Below are 18,174 nucleotides of genomic sequence, written 5' to 3'. Positions count from 1 at the left end.
ACTTTATAAAAACGTCTTTGGGTTTATTAACATCTCACAATCTTTTGTATTTAAGGTGAACACACACACACACGTTGTGGCTAAAACTTCGTAATTTTTTTTTAAAGCACTACCCAGACTGTAAAATACTTTAGAGGCAAGTCCTTGCCTGTGTATTGTGCAGTTCTTCGAGTTTTCATTTTGGTAGACGGATGTAAAAATATTAATAGCATAATTTGGAAAAATCTGTGTCAGCAAACTACTGAGAATAACATGACTCACTCTAATGTGAATTCCTGTCATCCCTTTACCTGGTGGAAAAATGTGGGGTAGTTTCCTTTTTCTGTCTACACATACTCCCAACTGCATTTACTGTGTAAAGCAAGACAGAAATGTTGGATATTAAAGCTATTTGTCTTATCGCTCAGTTTAGACATACGGTTATTATGAGGACAGAGAATATGCCAAGAGTAATGCAAGAGGCTGTAACAGATAAGTGATGGCGAGTGAGAGCTGATGACCTAATACTGTGCACAGTGTCTCTATTCTGCACTGTACCAGTCACAAGGTCGAGTACCACGCTTACGGGGGAGTCGTGCCCTCCATTGGCCGGTGACACCGGGTCTGTCAGTCTGTGAGCGCCCATGCAATTCACCAATCCAACGCGGGTGTGCGCACTGCCGCTTTCAAGTCAACGATTCCCATCAGAGTCTGCATCACTGAGAACGACGCGCAATCAGGAAATTAGACCTACGCGCCTTCAAAATAAATGAAACAATATGGTTTGCAAATGAACTTCGTACTGGCACAGAGCAGTAAAGTGCTTCTGTATACTATAAAAAGAGTAAACACAATTCAAAATAAGGAAGAAACAAGACAAAATAAGGTTCTTCTGTACCCAGCAGGTTGATTCTGTTCATCTGGACTTAGCGTTTTCAATGGGAGAAACGTTTCGTCACTCATCCAGGTGACTTCTTCTGTCTTAGATCATTTACTTACCTGGATGGTTGAGCATGCGTCAAGACATCAAGACAAGGTTCTTCTGTTTCACAATAAAACGAAATAACTCGGATTAACTAACCTGAGAAAATCAGCAACCGTAGGGGTATTTGAGATGTCTTAGTCCTTTCCAAAACAGAAATAATAAATAACTTTTATTTTGTTTTATTTGCCAGGCCAGACAATACACTGAACACAGGTTAAAACAACACAGTTGAACACACTGTGGTGTTTGGAAATGTGCAATGAATTTGTATCTGTTTACATGTTTGTTTTATGATGTATTTGTTGTATTTTTAAGTAAAAATACATAAAGAATAAATAATATATTTAGTTCCAACCCTAAAGTACATATAACTCCAGCTCCACTTTAAGCTACTGCACCTGAAGCGCGCGCATTCTTTATTTTGAAATTATCTCACCGGATGTGGAGTCTCATCCCCCTCCCCATTCTCCGATCTCTGTTGACACCGGCCATTCAGCAGATCCCCACAGAGCAGCCTCGACTGCCGGATTCACAGACCCCAGCTCCCCTCAGTTCCTGTTTCCGCCGCAGCCGTCCTACTCAGTTTTGTGGAGCAACACGTCTCGTCTGTCTGCTGCTTCAGGACCCAGCCTCCACAGCTCGGGTCGGATGCCTCTGGAAGCCGGCGTATCAAGTCAAGGTAGGTAGCGGATCACGCTGCTCGCATGGCGGAAATGTTGAAGCAGCAGAGGCAGTGCTCAGCCCGTTGCATCCCGGCCTGTTGACTGCGTCGCTGGTTAGATCAAACAGCGGTCACGGTAGGAAGTGATTTCAGGTCCCGTTACATCCGCGCTTTTTACTCTCCATCAGGGGGTCTCTCTTGTTGACACCTGGCTGCTTTACATACCCACAAACTGCCTTGCGACCCCCCCCCCGTTTTTGTTTTTTTTGGGGTTTTTTTTATCGCTTGTTCGCGTTGAGAAAAGCAAGTGCTCGGAGCAAATTGGTTTACAGTGTGACCGCGTCAGGACCCGGGTAGTTAGTGTGAAAGCGCCTTTTAAGACCCAATAATCACCTGAATGAACGTGCAGCGGGTTAATTTTTGACATCAACAGTGCTAGAAATGTGTAGCCTATATGCTAGCCGCTTTTCTATGTGTCGTTAAATAAGGATGCAATGCTTTTGACCTCCAGTCTCGCGCACACAACGTGTTAATAAAGACACATGACACCGGCGTGTGTGTTTGACAAGTGTGTGCCTCCCTTCCTTTGCTGTGTTGTATTTATGCGTGGCGGGCAGACAAAGCAACTGCCTGTGTGTAAGCCTCAGTGCACAACTGCTAGTATCTGGAATCGCTTTGTATCACCAGAGCCAGGCGTGCGTTTGTTTTCGGCATCTGGAGGTATGGGTAGTGTTTGCTGAGGCCTCTGATATGGGATTTTTGAGAAATAAAAACTGCTCAGTTAAGTTCATGCTGCATCGCGTCAGGTAGGTCAGAGGGGGTGAGCTCTGCTCCCCATCTCCACTCTCACGCGTGCATGTTCCGATAAAGCTGGCGATGATGCCCACACGCACGGAGGAAGTATGTGTTTTGTATGTGGTGTAGTTCCACTGATAAGAATCTGGACCGTCAGGGCTGGTAAGGCCTGAGGTTCAACTCCCAGCAGGGGCACCCATTAGAAGATGTATTCCTTCATAGTGATGTGAGGACCACCAAATAGCTCGTGATAAATGTACAACTTAGGCAGCAAAAGCTCTTGGTATATGAATGGCTGTAATACTGCGATGATGTCAGAGCTCTAGCTAAAATCAAAGCATGTCAGAAAGAAGCATAGTGAAAGGCTCTTGTTTAATTGTGTTCCATAAGACAGATTATAAGTGCGGTATCTTATTTCTTTTTCATGAAAATCGATTTGTAAAGCATGGCTCCTTTTTTTTTTGCTTGACTTTATTATTTCATATCACTTAATGTCTGGAGCAGATATTACAAGACATATCTCATCTCCATGAAGCACACAAGTGATTTTTCTTTCTTCAATGGCATATGGCCCGACTATAATTTATTAGTCTGTAATGTTGTATAGTGCCACAATCATCCCCAGAGTGTTGATCCATTTGCTGCCCATATCCCTTGTGCTCCCATTTGAATTATATTTGCTGACAAGGGAGAAACGCAACACCTATGGACAACTAATTCATCATTAATGTTATCTAATAAAGTCAGCCTTGGTAACTGGAAGCAGATTGATTGAGTTAGTAGCCCTAATCCATTCATGAATAAGTAAACAGCTGTATATATTGCTGGGACAGCAGTCTATGCCATGGCAGGGGAGCTCAGTCTTGGATTCCAGTGGCAGCCACTGTGCTGCTTCAGATAGACGCGTGGTTTATTTGAGCTGCTTTAAACTGTCAGGGGGCAATTATTTTACATAAAAGCAACTGTGACTCATGCTTTGGCAACAATTTGCTTTGATCTGGGCTTTGCCATTTGAGGAATGAATGGGCATAGCCATGGGTGGACCCATTTATACCAGCCAAGTATTAATAATTTCATTAGAGTAGTTCATTCGCGGGTGTCTTATTTGGATGAAGCACTTAGATCGAGCAGTAGTGATAACGCTCACATGCAGTTACCCTGAAAATTTACTTGGCATGTTTGAACTTTTTTTTTTGTAAAATGCCACCCCTGATTGTGTTCCTTCTGTTTGTTGGGTTTATTAGAATAGACACATATTACATTTGCAGCTATGTAGCTGCTGGCACACATGATACTGCATCTATAATGCACGAGAATGTGCTTTCCAGAGAAGTACACTTCAGCTGATCCATTTCCCCCCCCATTCCCCTTTTGTTTCCCTGCCTCTGTCTCTGCCCTTTGCGCTTCCACCTTCAGTGCCTCATGCTGCTGTCTGTCTTCATTTTTTTTGACTAATGACTTCATTAAACATATTACTGTTGCTCTGGCAAAGAGGTTGGATGCGGGGCGATGAGCAAAAATGGGCGGCGACTCATTTAATAGGTGTATTTAACGTATGCATGTTTGTCACGTGGCGAGCACCGTTCCTCTGTTTGGCTTAGCGCAGCGAGTCCCTGCCAAGTGGTGTTTTTATTTAAAATAGCATTTGGATTTGTTTTTCATTTCAATTCTTTCTGCAGCACCAGCCTGTCACCTGCACAGCAAGCGCCTCTGTTTGCATGAAAAGCCATTCTAATTTCAAGCATCACAGTGTTTTGGCTTAGTGTACAGTTTGTGTGTGTATAATGCTTGATGTTGGCTTCGGGGTGCTGTGTATACATCCCCTTTCTCCTCCTGTTGTCCCAGATATATCCTTTTTTTTCTTTTTCCCCTCTCTAAAAACGTCAGACGGATGAGAAGGCTGAATTGTGCTGTGGAGGAAACAAACAGCACATTTTGAACACATGCTCCCAGTTTTGGGGCTTCATGCTATAAACACAAAGAACAACTGAAGTGAAGAGGCTATGCAAGACATGGCAATGCTTGTAGGGAGATGCAGTAACAGTGTTACCAAAAGAGGCTCATCCGCAAGCATTGATTTGTTGGTATTGTTAATCTCTGTGCTGGGTATTCGAATTCCAGACAATGTACTGTAAATAGAGCAGAGGCCATTGAAAAGACGCTTTTGCTTTTGTTGTCCCTGCTTTTGGGAAGAAAAAGGCGGAAATGATTATGTATGGAAACACGGACACATACCCATTTTTGAGCCGTATTATTAGGAGCTCGGTCTGTAAAGATAGAAGAGATAAAGAATAGCTGGTTCATGAATGCGGTTCAGTGAGCAATTGCTGTATGACCAGTGCTGGCATTTGGCTGGCATTTTTCATATTAGAGTGGTTATTTGGGGTTTGTTTTATCTCTCTTTTGCCCTCTAGGATTTGAAAACGTCCTTATGGAGATGAGAAAATAATCACTAACATATTAAGATGTTAATGAGTTTGTTGGGACTGTGTTTTGTGGGTTTGGCTAGGATCTGTAGAAGAAACGAGTTGAGCAGATTTAGGTATTGTACTTTTTGTGGACCTGCAGAATGCAGCATTTCTAAAGGGCAAAATCTGTAGGAAAAAGACCTTTCTGCATCACTCTTCTCCTGCTGTCATCCTGCTGGAGGGCCATTATTATCCGTATTGTAAGACAGAGTGACTGTCTAGTGATTGCATGAGCCAATCACAAGGCGAGTATAGGGCAGGTTTCCATGGTGAAAAGCCGGCTGGCCCGTGAGGTTGCTGAAGCTCAGCTTGAGTAGGCTAGCCTGATCCAGGCTGATAGCATTCTCCGGCAGCAGAAGAAGAAAAGGGCCCTGGAAGGCCTGCCCTGCTGTCTGCCTGTCTAAATGTCTTGTTGTTTGTCTTCCCATCTTTACTCACTTGAATATCTAAGGACAGGATAGAAGAAGAAGTTTGGAATAGGAATTCAGTCAGACAGGCGCAATAGGAGCTTGAGCCGATAGCCATGTGCCATCAGATTTGATTTGTGTAGGGAGTGGAGATAGATCGCATGTCTTTGCTACATCTATCTCGGGTGGGGTTGGAGGATGTTAGAACATGCACTGGGGTTGAGGGATAGCTCTAAGTGTACCCTGTTCCTCTTACTTTTGTTGTGACCAGTCAGACATTCGGACCAGGGCTCCCCCTAGAAGAGTATGCTGGCCCCTCTCTGTTTGGCCCTGCAGGGAGGTTGCCCAGCCTGCAGTTCACCCGCATCACTGAGAATGTGTACTTGTGCGTGCACACTCCCTTGTGTAGGCTTGCTTTTGCTTTTTCTTGGGGAGTTATTGCTGCAGCAGTCTGAGGTGGGAAGTGGGTCTTACGACATTTTTTCTCGGCTCATTGGAGCCATCCATAAATAGGCATGTACCCATCCACTTGCAGCTCTTAAATTTCCTCCTTCCCCTGTTTCTTCTGCTTTTCAGTAGGAGGCACTTAAGTCCCCCTTGCTGCACACTTTCCCACGTGCCTTTGCATTAATTTATGTCTTTCTATGTAATATATGTATGTATTCTAGTTTTGTATCTTTGTGTAAGCATCACACGAAGACAAGTAGAATGCAAGCGGTGCCTTTTCTGCTTGGGGAACTGAATTCATATGGGTATGAGACACAGTGGGAATTTTTAGCTCATCACAAGTTGCTCAGGGATTCACTGTGGGACACAGACAGCCGAAACCACCCATCTACCCACAAAACCCCTGATGCTCAGTGCCCATGGCCCATCAAACAGCCTTGTTAACCCCTCTGAGTCCACAGCTCAGGCCAGGATCAGCACAGGCATGGAGGGCTGGAGGGATTCAGAGATGCTAAAAATTCTTTGCCGTCTGACAAGTTTACTGTGCTGTGTTGTTTTTATGGACCCTACACTGTCTAAGTTAAAACAAGATCTAAAATTAACAGACTCTAAGGAATGTTTCGAAGTCATCACTAGTGTCATCCAAGGCTGAACGGGACAGATATTTTGGAGTAAAGAAGAGGCAGATGGGTATGGATGGAAAATTAGGAGGGAAGAGTCTCAGTAACTGGGGCAGCTGTGTAGCTTGAAGCACAAATGCTCAGATTGCCCACCTCACCCCTGCTTTAAAAAAAAAAACAGAGTCAGAGAGCCAGATGCTGGACATTAGGATCACAGTGACAATAATTCGCATTCATTCGAACACAGAATGCACAGGCCCTCCACAACACACACACACACACACACACACACACACACAGGGTAGAAAAGAACACGACTATGAGCTCCTCTGACAGAATGGGTGCATTTCCCACACTTGGGTAAAAAGGTTGTGTGACAGGCGTGCACGGGGGTTGTGGATATTATTCTGTTTTCAGCATCAAACCAAAATTCCCAGCAGCACACAAGGACTGCTGAATGTCCTCCATTTAGCCAGTGGTATCCAATGGTACTAGCCAGTATTGGATGGCCTGCATGTGACCTCTATGCAGGTCCGGAGAGGGTTCAACCCCAGGCTCCTGTGAAAGTGGGACCTGGACTGTGATGAAAGGCGTGCATTATCGTTCTCCCAGGCAGGGGGCCTATTTGTGTCACTGTTGCCAGTTCTGCTTCCTGAAGGGTTTATTTGCCTTGGTGGGGAGAGTGCTTGGGGATTTTTGCAGTCGCACTATTGATCCTTAAGGGATAAATTCATCTCTGTAACCTCCATTGAGAGGTCAGAATGCAGGGTCAGCCACACCGTGTGGCCATTGTAGCTGGAAGAGATGCCGTGTTTCTTTTACACTGAGCCCCCCCCCCAATATGTGTGCCAAGTTCACAAGAGGTGGTTAATGTGAATCTGTCCATCTCTATATTTGTCACAGAGTTCACTATGAGTGTGTGTGACATTTGCTGCGTGTGTTACTGATGGTTGTCGGTGTAGGGCGGCGGCTGAGAGGATTGAGTGGGATCGTAGAGGATTGGCCTGATTGGATTTCCGTTGTAGGAGGCTTGTCACCTGGCACCGCATGGCGCTCTGGAAGACAGCAGGGTAGCAATCAGACAGCAGTCACACTGTGAATATACAGCAAAATTTGCATTCAGGCATTGCGGACCCAAGCATTCACCGTAAAAAAGAAAATATTAGATTGCACTTTCTCTGTACCGTAAATGATGACTCACAGATTTATTTATTTATTTTAACCAGCTTCAAGAGACCTGCATACAATGCAGTTAAAAGATATTTGGTGTCTTCTGAGTAATACTGGATAGTTTAGAGCTGATTGTAATTTTTAGGTAGTATTCAGTACACCAAGTATGCACTCGGTATGTTAAAGTTAGATTGAAAAGGCTAAAACGATGGGGCATTTCTATATTACGATCACTAGTCTGTATTTTTCAAACTAGTGACGATATAGTCATCCCATACTGACGAACCGATACTCCAAAAAAGATCCTAAAAGCTCAGATATGCCCACTCTGTTTCCCTAAGCTGAATAAAACAGCTTGCTCCATTGAGCTTGTCGAGCCTTTTCACTGGGGGTTGTTGAAAAGCACTCTGGGAAATATAGGAAATCGCTAACTGAAGTAGAATTAGATGAGGAAAGCTGAAGGAAAGTGGGCACAACAAAATAGTAATTATAAAAATCACAGAATAACTCCTGGAATGCATTGTTCATCACATATTGATGGTTTTCAGTGCTGTGAGAGCATCTTATAGAAGATTTTTTGTTGTTGTTTTCTCAAAGCTCTCTTTTAGTGCTTTCCTTTAGTGGATTTAATTGAAGACACCAGCCAAAAGTCAGATGGTATTTTTCTTTTTTTAAACAAAGAAGGACTTGAATCTTAACTAGAGAACAGCAAAAGGTGTGTTCATCTGTAATCATTAACATACTTTAACCAATTAAGTCCTTAAACCTAACATATTAAGGTCTGTCTAACAGATTCAAATTGAAGTGGATATAAGCAGCCGTCTCGTAGTTCAGTTTCTATGTATAAAGCCCATCTTGGAAGCGTCTTTCTGCTTTTACGTTCAAATGAGCGCCATTGTTGTTTCCTTGGATTTAAACTTGTACAAAGTGCATATTTTATTTAAAATTTTAAACACAGCTACTTAAAAAAAATCTATGCAAATGCAGAAAGAATAAAGCATGACGTGTGTGTGTGTGTGTATATGTGTATTTTATTTTTTTTTTGGGGGGGGTAGATTGAATTTGTTGGAATTCAAACACTGTCTGTTCATCCTCCACAACTATGTATCTGGTAGATAACATCACATCAACAAACACAAACACAGCCCAGATCGGTGTGCAGTCCGTTTTTTTTCTCTTTAATTTTGTCTGTCTGCTACTCTCATAAATCTGATCTTTGGAAGGACTGCAAGATGTCAGCAAATTATCCTAAAGCACTGCAGTCCTGGTGTTCCTCAAAGACAGTAACTCAGTATTGATTGTGGTGGACAGAAGTTTTTTTTGGGTTAATTTTCCAGATAAAGAGAAATGTTTGCTCATTCCGCAAACTGGGGTCTCTCAGAACAGATTACAGCATGTTCCTCACGATGATTATACCTGTGCAGCGTGCTCGCCCAAAGACAAAAGAGAGCAACACTGCAAAATGGGGACAAAGCATCACATCAGCGCGTTTGACGCATACTGCAGTTGCGATGCATTTGCAGAATGGATTCAAGGTTTTATTAGTTAGCTTAATAGATGTAACTTGAAACATTTCCAGGAGCTTTTGCTTTTGGTATATAGTTGAAATGTGTCTCATGGGACCTCCTTGATGTCCAGTCTCATGCTGGTTAATGGTATTTCTGGGTATTAAGGAGTACTGTGTGCCAGAGAAGTCTCACTTCCAATCTTTCATTTATTGATTGAGTTATAAAATTAATTTGTAATGCTCATGTTGCAGGCTTTGCATTAGAGCAGTGTCAGGATGAATTTCCAGTCCAAGTATAGTGCAGACGCCAGTTGTTTGTGGGTTGCAGTACAAAAAATGAGTGTGTGTGTTTATTCCCAAGACATCATTTACATCAAGTTGTCCATCCATCAAATAGGAGCACATTGATTTTTTTTTTTCTTTTTCTCAGTTCCACATCACTCTTAAAATATGTAATTGGAGAAGTGAAAAAGATGTTCTTTTGCAAACTGTAACCGCAACTGTACAAATGAATCAAGCTGTACTTTTGGTACAAAGCAGTGTCTGAGGGGTTTGCATGCGTCTTTTTTTCCATGTACTGACATCTTTCCTGTAAGGTTACGCCTTCACAGTTGCTTCACAAAATAATGTTTAAGGAACAAACATCTTCCTGTGTTATTTGTTGCTGAGCGTAGTGTAGAAGTCTGCTGCAGCAGAGCGCACTTTCTTTTCTGTTACTCGGGTACAACTTGAACTAGTGGCTGCTACAGTGCAAGGTTAAGTGTTCTCTGGTGTTTCTGTAACATCAACCAGACTTCTATATATTAGCAGTTTGCTTGGAGGAAGAAACCAGCCTGAGACTAAAGGTTTTGATGTGGAGAAGTGTGTTGGAAGCTCATTTTATTTCTGACAGCCGGAAAGAAAAGAGGAACAAAGCAAACATTTTCATTTTCTCTCTCATCATGTATCTTTGTCCCAGCTCTGGTTCCTACTTGCTTTAATTTCTGATTTATTTATTTTTTTAGTTCTTGTTGGAGAGGAGGATGTTATTTCTCAAAAAAAGAAAAAATCCCAACAAAAAACACTGCAGCTGTAACATCTTGCTCTGTTTGTTTACCCGGGAAAGACTCTGAATCCTGCGGGACCTATTCTCCAGATCCAGCACCTGTGCTTTAGCTCTGAGTCAGGTTCATAGGCCACCTTTGCTTTCCCACGTCAGCACTTTTCTTTTAAATTTTGTATCTTGCTGTCTCTGCAAGATCGTTGATGCCACTTAGTTCTCCTCTGTGTTTGTGAGAGTGGCAGCGCTGGCATTCACCTATGGCAAAGCCCCTTAGTAAACCAGCATGAGACCATTTGCATCTGACATTCTTGTCATGTTGCCCTAGAGGTGTTGCATCATATAGCCTCACCTCCTACTCTTCCCATCTTTATGTGCTGTCGCTGTACCATCCCCACCACAACCCCACTGCTCCTCAGTGCCAGAGCTATCAGTGCAGTGGACTTTAAAGGGCCTGCTTGGCAGACCCATTTCTCAGTTTTAGCTGTGGTCTGGGAGAGTAATAACAACGTGCCAGTCAGATATAAGAGCCCCTAATGGGGACTCAGTGAGATGACACAGCAGTCCAAGGCCTATTATGCAGTTGGATCTGTATAGGACAGATGGGGAGAGAAGACAAAAGAGAGCAAGTGACCGACTGGATCAAAAAAGGCAAAACTTGAAACATTCCTCATAGAAACGGCAGGAAAGTGGAGGACAAGACCAAATAGACAGGATGGGGGTATTCTGAAGCAGCGGGGATGCATTCTGTTTGTCTACGTCGGTGGCCCAGAGCTAGTTTTGACGAGGATCGAGGAGACACTCGTGTGATGCCAACCACATGACCAGATTTTCAAATATGCATCTGTGAAAAAGCTGAGTGACAAGCTGCTCCAGAAACAGAAAACAGCCTCTCCCAGCCTGATTTTCCTTCTTTCTTTTTTTTAACTTTACTTTGATGTTGTTACAACAGCAAAGAATTGAAGTTGGCACATCAACTCAGTGAGGAGCTTTTCAACACCTAGCAAGGGCTTTGCCTCCTCACTTTGATTTTTGGAGTAAATGAAGGATTTTCATAGATGAATCAAGTGTTATGGTTGTCCTCCAACTTTTGGTGTTTATATAAAAATGAAAACAGTTGCAGTCACCCGAACGGCGGTGCTATCATGTTGGAGGATGAATGAAGAGAGCCGCAACCCCGGACGCCCTTTTATTTTTCGCCACTCCACTTGCACTGCACAGGGCGTGTACTCGAGATTCATAGTGTTACCTTATAGTTGTGTCCTTGATTCGAGAGCTGATTTACATATCCCCTCTTGAACTACTTGTCCTAGTGAACGAGCAGGTCTTTACAGCGTGAACAGGGACAAGCCCGACGAAGGTCAAGCTGTAAAGGTCAAAGTTCATCTGTAAGCTACCCTATCAATCGAAAGCTGACCCATCCACTCGACTGAAATAACAAAAGACCTCATGCACTCTGTCTCTTGTTCCTTCATGGCAGCATCATCCACCTTACTCACTTTTTGCTCTCCTCTGGCAATTGGCGCCCTAATTGAGGCACTCTTGAGCCATGTTTATCACCGTGGCAACGTTGCCCTGCAGATAATCATTGTCTTGTGGATTAGCATAACAACAGAGAAGAGGCTTTTGCTTTAATTCCTCTAACACTGGACCAAGCTCCTTTGTGTCGGCTCGCCTGCCAGGCTTGTCTTAACTGGGATTAGAATCATAGGCCCTCACATTGCGCTCCCGCCCCTGTCCTCATAGTTATTTGAACTCTCTCAGTGCCTTTGGATGTTTCTTACAGAAATGATATTTACCTGATCATTTTTGACCATTTCAAAGTTGGGAGGAAATATGTGAATCTCCGTCATCTATTCAAGTACTCGGGTCCATTAACTAGGCTTCATCCTGCCCTGCTCTCCTAGGATGTGAGTTATTAAGATTATCTATTTATAGCAAGAGAAAGGAAAACACAACCGCTAGCTTTGTCCAAGCAGCTTGTAGAGTATTGTTTGTACAAAATGGATTTAATGCTGTTCTTGGGTCTTAGGTTTTGAAGATAAATCAATATGTTTTCAGATAAGATAAAGGATGAAACAATGCAGTTTATAGCTACAGTACATGCAAAAATATTGAGCCTCCTGTCATTTTTTTTATATTTTACTATGGAATTGGTGCCTAAACGTTCTTGGGCAAGCTTTTTTCTTCCAGGCTTCGCATGAGTCTTCCCCTACATATTGATAACAACTTGAACAAAAAATTTAAATTTACATTCATCACTCAATTGACACTGATTTTCATTCCAGTTGTAGAATAGTTTCTTTAAATCTACTCTGCACCCTCCTTTCTCAGGAGGTTCAGTGGTGAATCAACGCAAGGCCCAGATGCATCTCTGTGGTGCTGTGTCAGGTGTAGTTCTTAAAGAAGTGACTTTCAAATACTGTTTACGTGATGTAGGCATGCCACTTCTTCTTTTTGTCCTGCTACCTCAAATTTTTTAAAGGGTACACTGCACACCATTTCAAGTTTTCAGCTAACAGCTCTTTGCGACAGACTGCTAGTAACAAAGTGTCTAAAGAAATCATCAATTCTCTTGCTAAGTTCATCCTTATCCCCTGAGTTGGGCGCCTTACTCTGCTGTGCTTTAGTGTTTAATAAGTTAGTGTTAAGTGGCTGAAAAAAAGGGGGGGCAACATTCTTTTGAACATGGTCACGTATATGGACTGAATTGAAAATGAGTGAAAAAACGGCCCATGTCATCCTCCTCATTAGAAGTATTAAGAAATGAGGGCCAGTGCAAGATTTTTGCACAGTACTGTATACAATTTGATATCACATTACATAAAGTTTTCTAATCTCTTTTCTGATGTGCCAATGCTTGTAACGTTCAGGCAGCCCTGCCCCTACACTTGCTCTGCACCTCCAACTCACTCACAAATAACTCATTGCTCAAGTTGATGCTCTGTCTTCCTTTGACCCATTTTCCTAAAAAAAACCCAAAACTCTTATCTACCGATTGTTTCCTTAACCAATTATTCTTGAAATGCACCTCCTTCTGCTCGCTCCAGAAATAAATTGTGTGTGAAAGCACGTGGTTCAATATGCTTCAAACGAACTAGTTAATATTTGCCCTGCCAACAATTTAAAAGTGTTTAGACCTTTCAGAGGTGCGAAAAAAGTTGGTACAGAGACTAAATTTAAAACTCTTTGTACTTTTTAAATCTTTGGATACCTCACCAGAGTGTTTTTTGTTTTTTTTAAATGCCTGTCTACATGAAGGGAGCGTGCTATTCAAATGCTCAGTTTGTTTCAGAATGTTACAAAAATTGTTGGAGGCGATGGCTATTTCAATTCCTGCTGACAGTTTTAATCTTTGTTGGAAGTCGTAACCTAGCAGACACCAAAGTCTAACCTGCAAATGTGAAAAAAATATTCAAACTAATTCAAATTCCGCCCATGTAACATTAATATAACATTCAAAATGGCATGCAGAAATGCTTGGCTGGATTTGTGAGAAGTGAGTCACAGCTGGGAGAAAGTGGGCGGCTGGTGGCAAGTGTAGGGAGAGGAGGCAGGCATGTAACAGGAGCACGCTATGATGTCCTTTCCTAATCTGCCGGTGCACTGCAGAAGGGGCTCCCATGGGAGATTGGGTGTAACCACTTGTCTGTGCCTGCTGGCAGAAGGGAGCTGGGAGAGAGGCGGAGGAGTGAAGGGGAGAGGAAAGGCATATGGGGGAGCGGGGGCAGCCGCTGACCTCGTAAGCGCATGAGATTAGGAAGAATAATAAAAAGAGGTCTTCGCAGTGCTTCACTAATACGCGTGGTAATTTAAAGACACTCCGAAAAGAAATGTCAGCGATGTGTGGGTGGACACATTTAATGTGTGCGTATGAGTGAGAGCGAGAGAGATGGAGAGAATGATGCACACGCAACAATCCCCATGGAGGATTCCTGTGGTAAACCGTTCTCAGCGTCTCAAGCAAACAAATGGTGAGCCGTGCAAAAGGAATTTCAGGCCCTCTCAAAAAGATGACCACACCGTTAAAAGGAAGCTCCTTTTTACGATTAGCAGACTCTATATGCTTTTGCCACACACACACACACACACACACACACACACACACACACACACACACACACACACACTTCTTTGTCCTTTTTATTTTGTGGGATGCTGGTTTCACACGTTTTCCTGCGGCTGAAACGATCTAAGTGTGTTATCCCTTTGCCAAGCTTTTCCCCATTCTGATTAGCTGGTTCTTAAACCCAGGAGCCAACAGTGTTTAATTCAGTTTAACTTTCACTTGGCAAGACCTTGGCAACATAACATAGCCAGTAGCTCTGCATAACATTTCTCATATTAAATCTGACGAAGTTTTACGACCATTCTTTGACCCATTTTTTTTCCTAAATAATCTAAATAATGATTAACACTCCTGGCTCGTTGTATTCACCTGCAACATAGAGCTGAGCAGTGGGGGAGGGCGAGTGGTATGAGGAAGGCTGCTGGAGGAGGCGACATCTGTGACCCAGAACAACAGTGGTGGATGCTGGACACATGCTCCTTCCTCAAAGGCTACTGGCACCCTTTCTGCCTCATTGGGCTCATGCCCACACACACACACACACACACACCACATTTTTAAATACATCAGAATGAAGCCACTGTACATTCAGTTACTGTGAAGTGAAATTGATTCAACTTACCTTTAGGATATAAAGACCGTTTAAAATATTTCCCCCATACACAATCATTTTGCCCGTTACACTGTATAGATTTACTTCTTCATTTGAGACGGTTAACCTACAGTCAATGAGCTGCCAGCAGTAACTTTGCAGAGCTGATACTAGCTCAGTTTTTCCTAAACTCAAATGGAAAACCCATCTGAGGAATGACTGCTGCTCCACTTTCTTCATTATTATAACAGCAGAGAAACAAACACACACACACACACACACACACACACACACACACACACACACACACACACACACACACACACACACAATGTACTGCACATGTGCATTCCAAATTTAGAACTTTCTCTTGCTTCAAAAAGTGAAAATCAGATGATTGATCATGCTTGCGGAGTTATTAACCCATTATATTTACAAAGCCATTAGCTGCCTGAGAATTGAACTGTTAATTAAAGAAAAGGCCTTAGTTCCCCCCTACTGAGTCCCAAACCTCCCTCGCTGAGATGAAGACTATTGCATACAGTAAAGTCCACATAAGCCACACATATACACACACACACACACACACACACACACACACACACTTGTCATTACTAATGCTGAAATCTCAGAATAAGTCAAAAGTGTTATTCTTTAATTTTCTTTTTTAAACACAGCTCTACACCTCCGTGTTGCCCTTTCCATCTTCCAAACTCTCTAGAGGGAGTGTTTCTCCTCCTGGTTTCTTTTTGCATTCTGATAAAGCAAACGCTCCCTCTGATGTGCTTTATCTCCTCTCATCTCCTGCAGTAAAAGACTGTCTCTGTTTGTTTTATGCTTCCTGCCAGCTCTTTCTTTTTACTTTTTTTTTTTTTTAAAGCCTTCTCATCTCAGGCGACACCCAGTGCTTCATCCCAGCGCACAATGGATCAAAATTGTCAGAATAACTAAATGGTGTGCTGACCTGCCTCCCGACCCTTGCTGTTTATCAAATTCTATCACATACTGTAGCTGGATACCCTCTACCCCCACCCCCCTCCATCCGCAGCCTCCCATTCTGTGAAAGGTATAGATTTGTTGCTCCACATCTCTGGCAGTGCAGTGCTCTGTTTGCTTACTGCCGTTGACATAGTGTGTGTCCAGTGCAGTCTACGCTTGGCTGCATCAGGGTAATGCTGCTGGCTAGCACAGATCCAGCAAACAAACAACATATATTATATTGGAGGCAGAGAAAGAGGAGTTATATAGCCAAGGGGGCCACAGTGTGGATGTTTTGTATGCATACTAGTGTGTTTTTTTTCCATGATTGTGTTAGTTTGTGCATTGACCTACTATGGTGGCTACACTGCAAGAAGCACTAGACCCAGACTGTGTCAGACCTGCTCTAACCAGGCTTAAGGCAGTGGTGTAATGGCATCAGTCAAACTTGCCAGAAGGAGAAGCAGGGGACCAGTGCACAGCGGGCAAATTTGTGTACACTCACAGCATGCAGCTTTGCATTGCTTGTTCATGTGCGGTCTAAAGCATTGGTCAACATAACTCTGGGAAACTGGAAAAATAGAGGTTTAAATCGTCAACTGATTAAGCCAAATAAGAATTAAAATAACAGTTTTGTAAGCTTTCAGTTTAAATCTTTGAGTTTTGGAATGTAAGTCTGTCGAATTAAAAAAGAACAAATAAACTAATATATGAGATATGAGATATTTCATTGTTTAGGAACATCTTTTTCCAGCACTACTACACTAATGGAAACGGGTCAAGTCAGGCACACAGTTAAAACACAGTTGGGTAAAAGAACAGCGGAATGAATCACTATATGAGGGGATGCTGAAAAGGTGAGGATACCCTTTTATCAAGCTAAGCAGGTAATGCCGTAAATGATACGCTTTGAAAAAGCTGACTACTGGATGCTGGAAAGACGATGAAAACGCTGGAGCTGTAAGCCTCTCTGCAAACGGGACCTATTATGTTCATATTCAACTCCATAACTTTATTCCTGGGCCCTGTAAGAGTAGCTTTGCGGTTTAAAAGTAATCCTTATTTACCTCATGCAGGGTCTTTGTGCAGCCCCTCAGTTAATCCACTTCCTGGACAAAGCTGTTTCAGCTTCCTTCCTGCTCCCATTAAAGCTGATTGGCTTTCCTTTGCAACCAGAAGATTTAAGTAATGGGTAGGTGGTGCTCCTGTACGTTCAGTCTCCGCTCATGCACATCGTATAAAGCCAAGAGTTGTAAACAAATAAATAAAGAAAAAGCATAACAGCTCCTCTTTTTATAGAGCTGCATCTTAACCTTACAGACAACCAGTTAAATGAAGGTGTAATTAATGTTTCTAAGTCAGTCAAATAAAGGCTAAATGCAAACAAGTTAATAAATAACTGCTAATGTGAAATTTGAGTAAATCTGAGATGCCCCATCAGGACTACACAGTCAGCAGTCCTTTAGTGAAGACATGTTTGCAAAGGACTTGCTCCAGGCAGTCTTCCTGCCTGTCCACACTGAACTCCAGTGCCACCACGGAGCTTTGTTTTCTTTCTCTAGCCTTAAAATGTCTCTTTCTGTCTTTGAGAAAGCACTGAAATTAATTTTACAGTAGGTTTGCTACTGGCTTTAGAGGCAGTTAGCTCTGCCTGAGAGAGGCCGCTGCCCTAGAATAAAGGTGGTGAAGGATTCTAGCTGGTTTTCTGTTCACTTCCCTTTTTCCGTAAAGCATTGATCTCATTTAATTCCGTGGCCATGAGTTTAAAAACGTTGCTTTTTTTTTTGTTTGTTTCTCGCCGTGGATTTTTCTGTCTCCTGCTACATTAATATTTTCATTTCATGTCTTTCATCATATTTGTCAGCCTCTTCATGATTTTCTGTGGCATGTGAATGCAAAAGGCTCAGGTCATGTGATTAATATCAAAGGACCAGCAGTTCTGTTAAGGGATGCCCCTGTCAATATGCTCTGACACACTTACAATATCTCATTTTCTCTCCATCTGTCCCCCTGCGCTTCCTTTATTTCTCACGGCCCGTTATATAAACACGGGTTGCTGACAGATATGTAGAGTCACACAAACTCATCATGGCCTCCTGATAACTGTAACATTGCTTGTACTCGATCTGTCTCTTTCTGTCTTTCCGCACACATGAAGGCAGACACTGGCATGAGCTCAGGTGTGGATATGAGGTGACAGTCTGCGCTCCCTGTCAGATCCTGAGCTCCCACCAACTTTCCAGATGGCCATTGGAGTCGGCTCCACGCCTTCTGCTCACATGACACTCCCCGTGTCCTTCCAGCCCCTGCTCCCTTTAGCAAAGTACAAAATTGCAAATGAAGAGAAAAATGTTTTGCACACAATCTTGTAGCAATTACAGTTTAGGGATTTCTGGCACTTACTTCGAAAGTGAATTGCAAAGTGAAATATACTGAAAAGGTCAAAGCTACAAAACA

At 42.8% G+C, this 18,174-nt stretch overlaps 1 protein-coding gene across 2 annotated transcripts in view; it reads left to right on the top strand.

Moving 5' to 3' along the window:
• Positions 1-1,434: 1,434 nt before the first annotated feature.
• fut8b (fucosyltransferase 8b (alpha (1,6) fucosyltransferase)) overlaps positions 1,435-18,174 on the top strand; it is a 95,089-nt gene continuing 78,349 nt past the window's right edge. The window contains exon 1 of one of the 2 annotated variants that reach the window (XM_084952109.1): positions 1,435-1,643. The gene's annotated coding sequence lies outside the window, so the exon portion shown is untranslated. Of the gene's footprint in view, positions 1,644-1,740; positions 1,762-18,174 lie in introns of those variants that run through there. The other variant, XM_084952110.1, reaches the window with a different exon arrangement.

This window comes from Perissodus microlepis, chromosome 15 (genome assembly GCF_051167445.1).
Source record: "Perissodus microlepis isolate ML-2025 ecotype Zambia chromosome 15, ASM5116744v1, whole genome shotgun sequence".
Lineage (NCBI taxonomy): Eukaryota > Metazoa > Chordata > Actinopteri > Cichliformes > Cichlidae > Perissodus > Perissodus microlepis.
This window is presented reverse-complemented; position numbering and strand designations above follow the sequence as displayed.